Source organism: Macrobrachium nipponense, chromosome 9 (genome assembly GCF_015104395.2).
Source record: "Macrobrachium nipponense isolate FS-2020 chromosome 9, ASM1510439v2, whole genome shotgun sequence".
Classification (NCBI taxonomy): Eukaryota; Metazoa; Arthropoda; class Malacostraca; order Decapoda; family Palaemonidae; genus Macrobrachium; species Macrobrachium nipponense.
Window position 1 is genome coordinate 95,267,340 of NC_061110.1, and position 13,868 is coordinate 95,281,207.

The following is a 13,868-nucleotide window of genomic DNA, read 5'->3' on the forward strand; positions in this document are numbered from 1 at the left end:
GCCACGAAGGTTGGCCGAGTACCGTCCTATTCGGACCTTTATGAGGGTCGAAAGGACCGAAATACTCGCCAACCTCGTTTTTATTTTTTTTTTTTTTCCTTCGTGGCAAAAAAACCTTTATTTATATATATATATATATATATATATATATATATATATATATATTATATATATATGTATGTATGTATGTATAATATGTGTATACACACAAACACTTTTCGATGTACGTAATTATGACTTTTTATTAGTATGTGTATGATGTATATGTATGCATACATTCTCAAGCTACCGATTCTCTTAACCGAACATGAAACGACCAACACAAAAAAAAATATACATTCATTCCAATTGTAAATAAGAAGTAATAATCACCTTTATACTTATTTCAGTGTCTCTATAACTCCATCAGTAAATCTTTATGAAGTTGTTCTTTATTTGCTATGACTTGGTTACTAACATCACTTTTGTAAACTGCGAATTAGGTATAATGAAACGTCTGCATTTTTTATTTTTTTTATTTTTGAGTACCTAAATGGCTGTAATTCTTTTAGAGGTAAGGAAAGTTCATAGATAAGTAACGTTGCATCTCGATTATTAGACCCGTCCTTGTGCTGTTATCTGAAAGAACCGACGAGACAAAATTAATAATAGAAAACACGATATAAAGCTAAATCCCGCTTTCCATTGCAGTGTCAACTCAGCGTGTGAATGGGAATACAAATATATATATATTTCTTTTCTCCAAAGGAGCACCAATGTAATATTTCGAGAAAGAAAAAATGATCAAGATTACTGTTAGACCTTTTCTAATTAAAATGCCCATATCAAGGAAAGTGGAAATTTGGCCTTTTTTTTCTCAGCTCTTAAGAACCAATCAGTTTCCCCTGATGCTGAGGAGTGATGGTATTCTTTAGGAACCCTTGGAGATTCGGCAAAAGGGAATTCGTGTATACTGTATGAAGAGGGAATCTCTCTCTCTCTCTCTCTCTTCGTTCAAGGGACTTTTTTTTTTTTTTTTTTGCTTCTTCAAATACTCAAATACTTCTAAGGGAGCCGCTACTTATCCTTTTCCGTTGTTGCCCATTCAAGTGTTCCAAGTGCATATCAAGTATTTGTCAACTGAAAACATGACACGTTCTCGGCCGCTGGCTTTTGAAAAGAGAAAACGAGACGACAAAGAAAACGGTGCAAAAAATTGGAAATAGAGGAATAAATTGTGAAACTAAATTTCTTCGGTCATGCACTCGCTCCTAAGCAACACTGCGTATGAAACCAACGGAGTGTATTTTTTAATTCTCGCCACGTTACTCAAGTAAACCTGCAATTAAGTCATTGGTTTATTATTTATTCAACATTTCATCTCGTTTCACATCTCCAGCAGTGAATGAAAAATGAAGATTATTGCAATGCTATCAGAACTTATGTTATTCGTGACCGACGGGTACATTCTATCCTAGCACGTGGGATTTTGAATAGGATACCATTCGTATCCTTAAAGGCTTTGTTTATCACGTCATCACCATCAGTTCCTTCACATCTCTCTCTCTCTCTCTCTCTCTCTCTCTCTCTCTCTTCTCTCTCTCTCTCTCTAGACAGAAAATATTTTCTTTGAAAATTCAGTGTTCTAAGAAACTACGTGATTTGGTGTCTTGGTTTGCCGAAATTTTTGGACTGATAAGTAAAAGCAAAAGTTTAAGCTTTCGAGGTAAAGACAAATAAATAAATAATTAAATAAATAGATAATTAAAGTATATTCGGTTTGATAATTATAGGCATGTGCCAATTTTCTCTTGATAGTTTTAACTTATCCTCAGAGCTATTATTTAACTTATCCTCGGAGCTATTATTTAACTCGTCCTCTGAGCTATTATTTAACTCATCCGCGGAGCTATTATCTATCGAGATCTTCATCTATCTACCTCACAGTTCATCTAAGGATCTATTTCCAAACAGTTGTTCAAACTTTTTTTTTTATTCATCGCGAATTTTATTCCCATAACTGAATAATTGTCATCTTTGAAAACGATTCCTGGCCAATCTATCTTATAATTCAGGACGTGAATGTAACCTGTTCCTCAACTTTTGCGTTATTCGGAATGCTTTGCAATGGTTCAAAACGGCTGTAATATTCAAGATTTTACATAAGGGTAATGAATATCGATTTTTTTTTCTGCATACCTGAAGCCAAGACCTGTATCTACAGCTCCCAACAACCAATCTTGTCCTGTAGACCCACGAAGAGGCCTGGCCATGCTGGATATAAAGGACATGAGCCCAGTTATATCTCTTAGATCTCGCTGTATTTTCTTTCATGATCAACTGTCCAATGAAACTGCTGGCATTAGAAGGACCTCGCAGTGACACACCCATCATGCACACATGGGACGAATCCTTCATCATTCAACATTCAACTGATCGGAATTCAGTGAATGTACTTTAAACTGGAGCTGAAGAACTTCACCGACGACCTGCCACCGCCCGTTTTCTTTGGGTGCATGGCCAGGTCTCCTGACTCTAGGATTCTTGCAGTTTTTCTCTCAGATACCCCTCGCTGTCTCTTCTGTGTCGAAGTACCTTTTTTCTTCCATCCACCCACAAACTCTCCATGTCAATAGACTTAACTGGGTTGTAGTTTTTTGTGGCATGCACTGCTGTGCGATTTATGGTCGAGAATTCTCAGAAATCTGCTATGGTGAAGGAGCAGTACCCAAACACGTCATCTGTAACTTGCGTAGCAGAACTTGATCCACTGTTTCCGTGTCTGGGTAATCATCCCGTCACACGTGAACAATGAACTTGACAGCTGTTTTGTAGTACTCGAATATGATTTCGGCTTCTTCCATCAAGTTGCTACCAGCATTGTGTGCGATAGAAATCAACTCTGTAACTCCCGAACCTATGAACCCCCAGTCCTTGTTTCTGCCAGAGCCTGCCTTCATATACTAGCCATTCACAACACGGCAGCTAATGTACGTTGTACGTTGTCTCGGTATATGTCTCGCTGTTCATAGGTGTTACGTAGACACTTTGCATAAAACCAACGAACTTTCTCAGTTCTGTCTCTCGTTAATAAGACAATGCTCTTTTCTGGGGCCTTTAAGGCAGTTGTTACCATGTCATTTAAAATGTAAATATGTTAATCAAACAGTGACATTAGGTGTGGTCTCGTAAATGTGGTTGAAATGTGGTGGTAAATTTTTTAAAAAATAATAGTTTTTTTTTTAGTTGAGTGAGTCATTTTTTGTAAGGAAAGTCACGAGTTGGAAGGTATTTGATTTCTGTTCTGTCAGACATTTAAGTGATGAGGTCATAAAAAAAGGGGGTCTGACTAAAACTTTAAATTTTGCTGTCAGAGGAACTCGCTTGATTTTAAATTGACATCAGTCTTAGTTTTGAGACAGTTAACAAATGCCTTCAAATGCTTCTTTCAACAAAAGCTTCTTTCAAGGTCTGCTTTCAAATGATCTTGAAACTTGTATGACCCTTCTCGAGTATATATTTATATATATAAACATATATGTCTGAAACTCATATATTGGTAAATCCAAAGAGCTGGTCTCCTGGGATTATGGTGAATATGTATGCTGATTTCTCCCCCCCACTACTCCCGTTTTCGTTAATAATCAATAACCGGTACAGAACAGTATTGAGTCTTACTAACCAAACGCTTTCTGTCCCTCTTATCAAATGTCCTCAAGAGAATCCTACCCTGTGATTCACTGAGATCTCCGTTTCTTCTCATCATCATGCAGTGTTGTCTTCCTTACTTTTGACTGGTTGGACATTAATCGATTATGGTAAGACTCTCTAAGATTCAAATGCAAAATGCTCTTGAGCCTCGAACACGAAGAACAATAGGAAGGGGAGGAATGAGTCCCACGGGGATGGATGGGCGCGCATTCCAAACAGGAGTAGGCTGGTGAAGAAGAGTCGTCGGGCTTAAATATTGACGTTTTGGCTTCTGGAACATTTGCTCTTGAGTCTTTTTGAACACGTGCATGACTGCATCAGTAGTTCACCCCCCTTTTCTTGAGTTCATTGTAAAGCCTTTAGATGTAAAGTTTGTGCAGTTCCTGACATACTAGGAGTCAAGCTGGTGTATGTTGACATGCTGTGATTTGCCTGGTAGTTAAAGTAAATCGTCTTTATAAAGGTAGCATAATTGCCAGAGTTGCCAGCGAGTGAAGATGGCTGAATGGAAATCTTTTTCTTAAAACAAGAACATCACATATTTGTTTTAGCAGGATTGTACATTTTCAGCCACTTGTGATGTCAACATCTCCAAAAGATTTTTTTTCTTTCTTTCTTTTCTGGAGGTACCTCATTTTCTGTTTTTGGACAGAATATTCCCGTAACGAGAGAAGTAAATCATTTGTCGTAAGGCGAAATTCAGTTATCATAGCTGCATGTATGTTGGTGCCGCCAGTTGGATGTTTACTTTGGAAATGCGTTTGCTCTAGTGGTATCTCGAGAGAATTTATAAGGACAATATATTTTTGGAAGTTCATAATGCGAGGCTGTCTGCTGGGTCACAGTTAACAGATAGGATTATAAATTGGTGTGCTAATCCATCGTTCACAACTGTCCTCCTCCTCCTCCACCTGCTCTCGACGCGAAACATGTAATCTCTTTCAGGACAGAAATTCCTCTTGAATGTCCACTAGACTTCCGAAATGAAAATATCTCTTCATCTGGTTGTACTAGTTTACCATGCTAACAATAATATAATGTAAAAAAAAAAAAAAACGAGTGCTGTTAATCATTGCTTTATCTATATATGAAATTTTCTATCAGAGCTTATTTATTTTCTGGGAACAAAGATTATATTATCGTTATGTGAAGCTATTTGATGTTTAGAAGATATATTTGGCTGTATTTTCACACACTGGTGCAGCGTATGACCTGATAACTCACGGTGAAAATTTTTTGGCCCTCTCTGACCAAGTTTAACCCTTTATGTGAGGACCCAAAATGCCTTTTTCATATTGTGATGCTGACTGGTCTAGATGAGTGACGCCTAAACTCAAAATACGCTGTGCTGTGTCTATGGCGAAGCCGTTACCAATCTCACTGGTCGCGGGGAGTGAGCGCCGCATCAGATCCGAATGAAGAAGAAGAAGAAGGAGAAGGAGAAGGTTCTACGCTGGATATTGTGAGCATTCGGGAATCGTTAAAGAAAACGGAGAGCTTGAAGAAATGGAAAAGAAAACGGAGAAAGCTTTTCGATTCCCAGTGAGGTTGCTAACGGCTTTCATTTTACAGCCAGCAGGAGGAGAGAGCCTTGCCTTTGTGTCCTACATAAATATTTATGCTGTAAATACTTAGGAAGCCACAATCCCTACCTATGCTTTCCACTGTGGTTGGCCCTTCAAAGTGAATGTGATTAAACTAAGTCAGAAATAAAGCATTGAAAATATGATGGTATGTTTCATTTCCAAAGACCTTTCGACCTCCCGCAACTGAGGTGAGTTGTGACAACTTGGTGGACAAGGTTATTAAAAAATAAAAAAACGAGGTAGTAACAAATAAAGCGGTATAGCCTTTAAATAATACAGCATCAGGGATAAATGTGGAGTAAGTTATTGCGTTTTATTAACCGGTATTTCTTTAAACTAGACTTTTTCTTAATTTTATCTTAACAGTTCCTAGTAAGTAGCTTTAACATTTTTTGAAAGGCGTAAGAAATTGTTCATCTTGATATATTGCTATTGTTGGAACTAGCTGGTTACCCGCAAAGAGAAGGAGACATCGCGCCATTGCGGGGGGGGGGGGGGGGGGGGAGGGTAGGGGTTAGGATGAAACCCCATTATAAACCATCGTAGGGGTCCCCACTATAACCCTGCCAAGTTTCGTGCCCATCGGACCAGCCGTTTGGCCGTGATTGAATGGCAGATGGACGGACAGACATAACGCCCATTATGGCAAGATTTTTTAACATCTTACTTTCGTTTAGAAAATTTTGTAGTATTTTTCAAAAAATACTGAAGAGGCGTGTATTGGTAAGGCTCAGTTTTGTTTTGTTTTTTTCTTTTACGGATTTTATTCAAACGGAACAAAATCAATTCCTCTCTCTCTACCTCTTTCTCTCTCTCTTCGTCTCTCCTCTCTCCTCTCTCTCTCTCTCGCTCTCTCTCTTCTCTCTCTCTTCAGGATAATAGAAAAATGCGGGGCTCTTGAGGGTACAAGCCCTAATTAAGTGTCTGGCAAGAACCGGAAGCATCCTTCGTGATTCTTTACTCTTGCGTCGTGCTTCGTTTCCAATTTTTCCTTCCCTTTCACATGCGCTAATGTCCAACCCCCCTCCCTTCCCCGCCCACCCACCCACCCACTTCCTGTGCCGGGCGAGTGGTTCTGCTCTGTCCTACTCGAGCGTCCCCCCAGGAAAACAGAGCGGCCATTTTGGGGGGTTTTTTTTTTTAAGATGTATATAGGCATCACACAAAAATTTGAGCGACGTCGGAAAACAATTAGCCTCCTTGCTAAGGAAAAACTTAAGCTTTATATAAAAAGCTTGATACGGAAGAGAACATAAGAATTTCAACTTTGAACGTTATTTCAAGACATATGGGATATGAATGAGATCACTTAAAACGATTTTTATTAATTACTGTCACCTTCCTGTTTTAGGGAAATAGCTGAATAGAAAGCTATATTCATCGTAATGTTTGAGAATTGAATTTCAGTATTGGTGAAGAGTCACGATCTCCCAACCTTCCGACCATATCCCTTATGTAGGAAATCCCTAGTGTACATAAATTAAACATCCCAGCAAGACCCATTTAGTCTCTTCATTAACATTTCCGACTCAAACTTTATCAACAGGGTTTGCGAAAATGAAAATCGTGGGGATTCAGTTTGGCCTGGTTTCCCTAAGTTCATTTCAAACACAGCTATTATATATATATATATATATATATATATATATATATATATATATATATATATATATATATACTATTATTGGCACTGTCAACTAGACGATCAGCTGTGATGTGTTAGACCCTGTCACTGACATATAAAGTATAAAGTACTGAAATACGTCTGATGAAATAGGATCAGAAGGATTTTAGCGCCTTAGTGGCGTGATCGGCATGGTCTTGACCTGCCACCTCGGTGGCCGCGAGTTCAATTCTCCGGCATTCCACTGAGGAGTTAGAGATGTGTATTTCTGGTGACAGAAGTTCACTCTCGACGGTTCGGAAGTCGCGTAAAGCCGTTGGTCCCATTGCTGAATAAGCCACTGGTTCCCTGCAACGAAAAACACCATACAAAAAAAAACAAACAAAATAAGAAGCTTAACTATTCGCGTGGAAAATTGTCAACAAATCTTGCTACTGGCACTAAAGAGCAAGTGCCTCTAGTGTTCGCAAAAAAAAAATAATAATAATGATAATAATAATAATAATAACAGATAAATAAATAGATAAAAAATCAGCCAATCAGTTGATAATTAGTAGCATTTTCCAGTACTGGAAACAATTCAAGCCAATATTTTCTTGAACTCGGTTATGATGACTTGGGTTTTCGTGTGAAATCTATTGAAGTTGTCAATTGAGCAGCTCCCGGTAGATTGCCAAGATGAATTTCCGCAGCTGTAGGTTGAATTAGAGACAATAGTTGTTCAGTTCCTATTGAAGTGGCAGGATGAGCCATCGAGGCGTTTTCTTGAAAACAATGTTCAGTCATTTCGCTTTTAAAACGCTGCTTGCTTTTTCTGAAATATTTTTGTACGTGTGCAATAATTTGTGTTCGTTTTTTAAGCATTAGCTTCTGTATATTCATTGTGAAATCAAATTCACCACAAATTTAAACCCTCTGTGTAGCAAAAATTACCACAACGCATCATTGTTATTTCAACCTTCTTCTTTCCATCATAAAACGCAAAGTTTCCTTTGGGCTAGACGACCATCAAAACATCAAAACGCGTCTTGCAGCCTCAATATCCTTTTCATTACGTCTCATTCGATTGAATTTATCTCAAGTATCTATAGTCTATCCGTAAACTTATGAATACATCTCGTAATTAAGTCATTCACTACATCAGACCGCTTACGCAACTGTTTCGTAACACGCACTTGATCCCTGCACTTGTGCTATGTTCATTGCAGTGCCTTGTTATCGCACTGTTATACGCCCAAGGTCGGCCTTCGGTTACGTCGTTGTCGCATTTGCACACTCGTGACGAGCTACGAAAAACATGCGCCTATGGATCTTTCACTCGTCTTAGGACCTCTTCGATTGTGAGAGATTTGTGTGTGTGTGTGTGTGTGTGTGTGTGTGTGTGTGTGTGTGTGTGTGTGTGTGTGTACAATACTAAACAAATCCTCTTTAATCACTCGACTACGTGTCCATCATTAATAAACAGTCCTGTCGACTTTTATTGTTTACATATTCCACGCATGCGCCTCGTTTGTATAAGCCTATGAAGTAGCGAATTTTGTGAAGGTTTTCTTCTCGTGAGAGAGAGAGAGAGAGAGAGAGAGAGAGAGAGAGAGAGAGAGAGAGAGAGAGAGAGAGAGAGAGAGACTGATAAACAAAACAGTGTCCTCAGAGATTTTGAAAAATGACTCCGGTTTCAAACACAAATCGTATGGATATGTGATGAGGAGAGCCTAGGAGCAGTTAGGTAGAAAACGTGAAGATATCAACACGAAGACAACTAGGAGAACTAAGGAGAAATGAAGCCCAGAACAGATATAGGAGCTCAAACAGAAAGAGCAAAAGATAAATGGCTACGCCTGTATAGGACTCATGTTCCCGTCTACCTCATGAAGGGAAAATTTGCCGCAAAATTAAGTCAAGTATCGAGAGCTAGATAATGTTCTGTTAAATATAAGAAACTGACAAATTATTTCATGCTTCAAGTAAACTGCAGAATATTTATGGCAGATTTAGGAATTTGTTTAAATAATAAATATAAATAATACATATTAATATATACGTTATATATATATATATATATATATATATATATATATAGTGCATATATATATATACGTATATATGTTATATATTATTTTTATATATATTATATATATAAAATATATATATAGTGTATATATATATTATATATATAGATATATTATATATATATATATATATATATATGTTATATAATGAATTTACGTACTTACTTCAGCTTCATTGTTTTATTCTACTGTCGATAATCAGCTCTTGGCTTGAAGTAAAATTGGATAATATGCTAGTTCTGTACTAATTACTGCAATGTTGTTCTCTAATCTCTACTATACATACGACGTTTTATTTTGCATGACAGTACTTTCTCTGCGGACGTTAGCATACGTTAAGGTTTTTGCGACGGATGTGCCCAGCTGAAGATATCACAAGTTAGACGTGGTTCTCAAATATAATTTTACTGGATCATTATATGAGTGTCTTACAAACTAATTCCTATATAGTAGGTTGCTGAGAAGAAAACAGTAGTTCTGTATAATCATAGGAGATTGGAAAAGTAAAATGTCGATGACTTTATCAATGAGTAAATTTTTAAAACGTCTCCTAACTCCGTATATTATGCCAGCGATTATCTGTACACGAAATAGATGCAAATATTTCTTCGTGTAATAAAGTATCAAAATTTATAAGCAGTTTTTATCGCCTTGTTAAAAAGCAAGATGTATAGTATTCGATTGTAATTATGTAATAAGTTGTATTCGTGCAACTTGGAGTCCCATATTAGTCATTTGACGTTAATTTTAGTCCTGTTGGATCTCTCTCTCTCTCTCTCTCTCTCTCTCTCTCTCTCTCTCTCTCTCTCTCTCTCTCTCTCTCTCTCTCTCTCTCTCTCTCTCTGGTCTTTCTTTCTCCAAGTTGAAGAAAACATGAAATTTGATCAAACGTTACCCCAGCTCCCAATGCCATGGAAAAAGAAACAATACTCTGCTCTTCTCATCTGATGGAAAACGCCGCCATCCGACGTCCTTGTTTGTGTTCCAAAGTCCGACCCTTAAGGTTTTCCTTCAAGGGCTGAAACGTCAAAACTGCGGACGTACTTTCAGTTTCGCTATATTGTTTTCCAAGATTATCTTGTAAAAGGTCAGTAATTTTTTTAAATTATTGGTAATAATGAATAGTATTGAGTTCATTTCATGGGGAAACAGGTTAAAACTCTATTTCTTCCCTGTAAGTTGCAGACCATCATGCTTTATTTATGGTAACCCGAGGTCAAATGTAATCCAATAAATCTCTCATTAATAGAGACGTAGGTCTCTTTGATGTTATATTTTGTGGTTATGGGGAGGACTGCAGCGGGTATGGCATTAAAATAATTAGGAGATGTTACATTGTGATTTTAACCCAGGTTATCATTAGCCTATGCAATTCCTTGGGCGTAGACAAACTTAAACAAGAACGAACCCACTTACTACCTTAGCTTTCGTTTTTCTCGCCCATAAATTAGGTTAATGTAGTATATTATAATTGTTGATTTTATTCAACTATGCTATGAAAGATCACACCATGGGTATCTCAAAGCCCACTTCTTATCTTAAGTGTACCTACTAGTACCCAATACCTACTACCTATCCTCTGTAATATCGTAAGACATTGGCCTACTTTTAAACCTGTTAATGAATAAGAATGTAAAATTCCCTAATTCTGATAGTGTTTATGGGAATTTTACTAATTTGGCCATATACCTAGGTCAGCCCATTACATCCTCCTTTTGGTCTGAATAAGGGCCTAATTTTGGGGAAGCACACTAGCAATCTATGAGTAGTCTAGATTTTTTGGAAAAAGATTGAAAAACAAGGATGTATTTAAATGTAACCTAACCTAGGCATCCATACCTTACTTGCTGTTGGTGACCTTCCTCCCACAACCTAACCTGACCTAGGGTGTTGTAAATTATAAAGGGAAGATAAAACTGAAGTGAAGACTACCTAATATCAGCCTATCAAGGCCTGGTTCCCGCCAGTCAGTGACCTTAATATTTACCACCTTTTTTTAATGTTTTTGCAAATGTTTATGGCTTTTGTGTCTGTTTATGGTACTTACCATCTTTTGCTCATGTTTTTGCATTCATCCCCAACTGGCTGGTATTAGATACAGCACCCATTTTGCACATAAACTGATAGTTACCAAACCAGAGGGGTACAGCATAGGTCTTCTTCAGTTTTACCTAAAGTGAAACATAAAGATGCTTTTCAGCTTACTTTTCCCCAACCAGGCCTATTAAAGGCCACTGCTTCATACTGCCCGTGACCCTGTTTGCTATAAATCTAGAAATTATTAGGGTACATAACCTTGCTTATTTGTTAACCCCATAGGAAATTGTCATACCCTGCCTCAACCAAATCTTACTCCAAGTCTTAAAACACTGGTTGTGGAGATTACCACTGTGGTCCTTTAGGCTTATTATTATTAACTATAGGGATCTTTTTATTGAGCTAACCTCACATTTCCCACTTAATTGAATGTAGTCATCAAAGTCAGGAACTATCAGGGAAATTCTAACTTGCTTCTTGATTATTTTAGATTAACTTCTGGTTTTCAAAGCTTGTAAACAGTCAGATATGATGGCATTGCATGTATATGTACAGTATTTTCAGTTCTTTGACATATTACCAAGGGAGTGGATGCACTCAATTTTAACAAGGAAACATTAATGCTGATAAACTCATATTTAAAAGACGCAGCATTCTTCTCTAAGTGGAACTAATTATCTATAAAATTATCGCTCCCTACTCTGTGAAACAAAAGAGGTAGCATGTTTATGTATTGAGATCTGAAAATGTGTGAGAAACCATACCTCAGTGGTTGATACAAAAAAGATAGCCAGAGTACAGCAAATGAGATTTAATACTAGAAGAAATGTCATCGTAATTTCTGGTTTGGTTTGCGTACTCAGGAAAATACTTGTAGAATTGAATATTTGAAGCCATTCGAAGTTTGAATAGTGACCAAGGTTAATTTAGGTACTGGTAAGGGTATATATGTTACCACATTTAATAAGTCTTATTCCATGTTAGCCTAATTTAAACAAAAATACTGTACATAATGCAGTGGTTTGTGTAAGGGAAATGAACCAACTTCCAAAATGTCATGATCCAAAGTCTAGTTAGTTGTTGCCATTTAGGTTATTTAGACCAGAGACACATTAATAGACAAATCATTTTTTGTTCCGATACGTAATACAAACCATCGGTCCTTTAACAATAGGAAGTAGCTAGCGGCAGCTGGAACGGTCGTAAGCTTCGAACAAGGGGAGAACGGTAGTTAACTGCTTGTCCGCAGTCGCGCGCCGCTGCGATGGAGGTAAACATCTTTTTGCTTTCGGCCGCGGGTGTGAAGGACGTGTTCGTCATCGCTCTCTGCCCGCTTCATCGTCGTATGCTTTGTTTATATTGTGTTTTCTACTAATGGTTTGTTTGACTTGAAAATGAAACTGTAAGTACACTGTTTTCATTTTCATTACTTAATTATGAACCAACATGGAGTTATCGCCGTAGATGCGGCGATTTCCTCTCTTTTCAGGAATTGAACCCTTGAATTATGTCTCGGTGCCGAGGGCGGGCGCGCTCGCGCCGAGTCATGTATTTTGGGCGGAAGTGTGTAATTGAAAAATGTAAGTACTCTTTTCATTATATTTTTGCCCTGTGCGTTCGTTACCGAGAGTGTGATTGCGCTCGGCACGAGCCTTTTAATTTTGTATAATAGAATGCAATGAAAGTGGATTCGCAATTGCAATATTCTTTTCATTTTCATTTATTTATTTGCATGAAATTTAATTTGGATCAATTTCGTTCTTACCCGGGAATTTGATCCTTACGATTTTTTTATGTGAAAATGAAATTGCAAGTGCAGTATTCTGTTTCATTTTCATATATATTTTATGATAGCATCATATTATTGGATCAAGTTTCCGTTCTTACCCGGGAATTGATCTTTTCCCCTTTAAGTTCTATGAAGTGAATCGCAAGGGCAGTATTCTGTTTCATTTTCATATTACTTTTCACTGCTGTGCGGGGGTAGGGGAAGCGAAGGTCTGCCAGGAAGTCGTCGGAAAGCTCTCCCGCGACTCCCTTGGTATCCGATTCTTCGTCTTCCTTCCTGCCCCCCGCTCAGCTTCTTCGTTGTATTTTGTATTTGGGGTCTTCCTTGCGTTCGGGGTGGGGCATGTCTTCCCCCCGTGCGTGAGGGAACCCCTCTTACTAATCTATCTATGTTACCGCAGGTGCTACATCCGTGGGAGACGACCTTGGACAGGTATGGACCACCGCGGAGGCAGGGCGTGCCTAGCATCCACGGGCTGCTGCAGCGTCTAGCGAGGTCTGGGGCGGTCTCCACTACTACCACGGCCGCTTATGCTGCTCCCCCCCCCTCATGGTCTACACTCCCCCATGCTGTGTCGATGACGCCGTCTGCCGCTACTAGGGCCGCAGCCGTACCGAGGTGGGGTTGCCGCCGCCGCCTGTTTTTCCTCTTTTTCTTCGTGTTGCCTGCCCCAGACTTCCGCTGTTCCAGCAGCTCGCCCCTGGACCGGCCGCCGGGACCAGGGTTCCGCTGGCTGCCGAGGTTCCAACGAGGCGATCGCTGGGCCTGCCATACCTGCCGCTGATGTGATTCCGCTGTTGGCTTGGCTGTCCCTTCTGGGTCTACGCTGCCGCTGTTCCTGCCGCTCCTGAGCTGGTTGCTGTTCCTGTCGCTCCTGGTTCCTGTGCCTGTCCATGCTGGTCCTGCCCACGGTGTGTCTTCCCCAGTCCCAGGTCCTTCCGGACAGGTGCAGTCGGGGCCGTGTTGCTTCGGCAATAGCCCCGGCTCCGGCCTGGATGGAGGACCTGACGACTGTCCTGCGTGGAGCTGACGAGGAGAGGAGAAGAAGAAGGCTGTCATCTTCGTCTTCATCG

At 39.1% G+C, this 13,868-nt stretch overlaps 1 protein-coding gene across 1 annotated transcript in view; it reads left to right on the forward strand.

The window, feature by feature from the left end:
• Nucleotides 1-9,971: 9,971 nt before the first annotated feature.
• LOC135218660 (transmembrane protein 127-like) overlaps nucleotides 9,972-13,868 on the forward strand; it is a gene marked incomplete in the record, with an annotated part of 67,128 nt that continues 63,231 nt past the window's right edge. Inside the window, 1 exon segment of the mRNA XM_064255107.1 lies at nucleotides 9,972-10,056.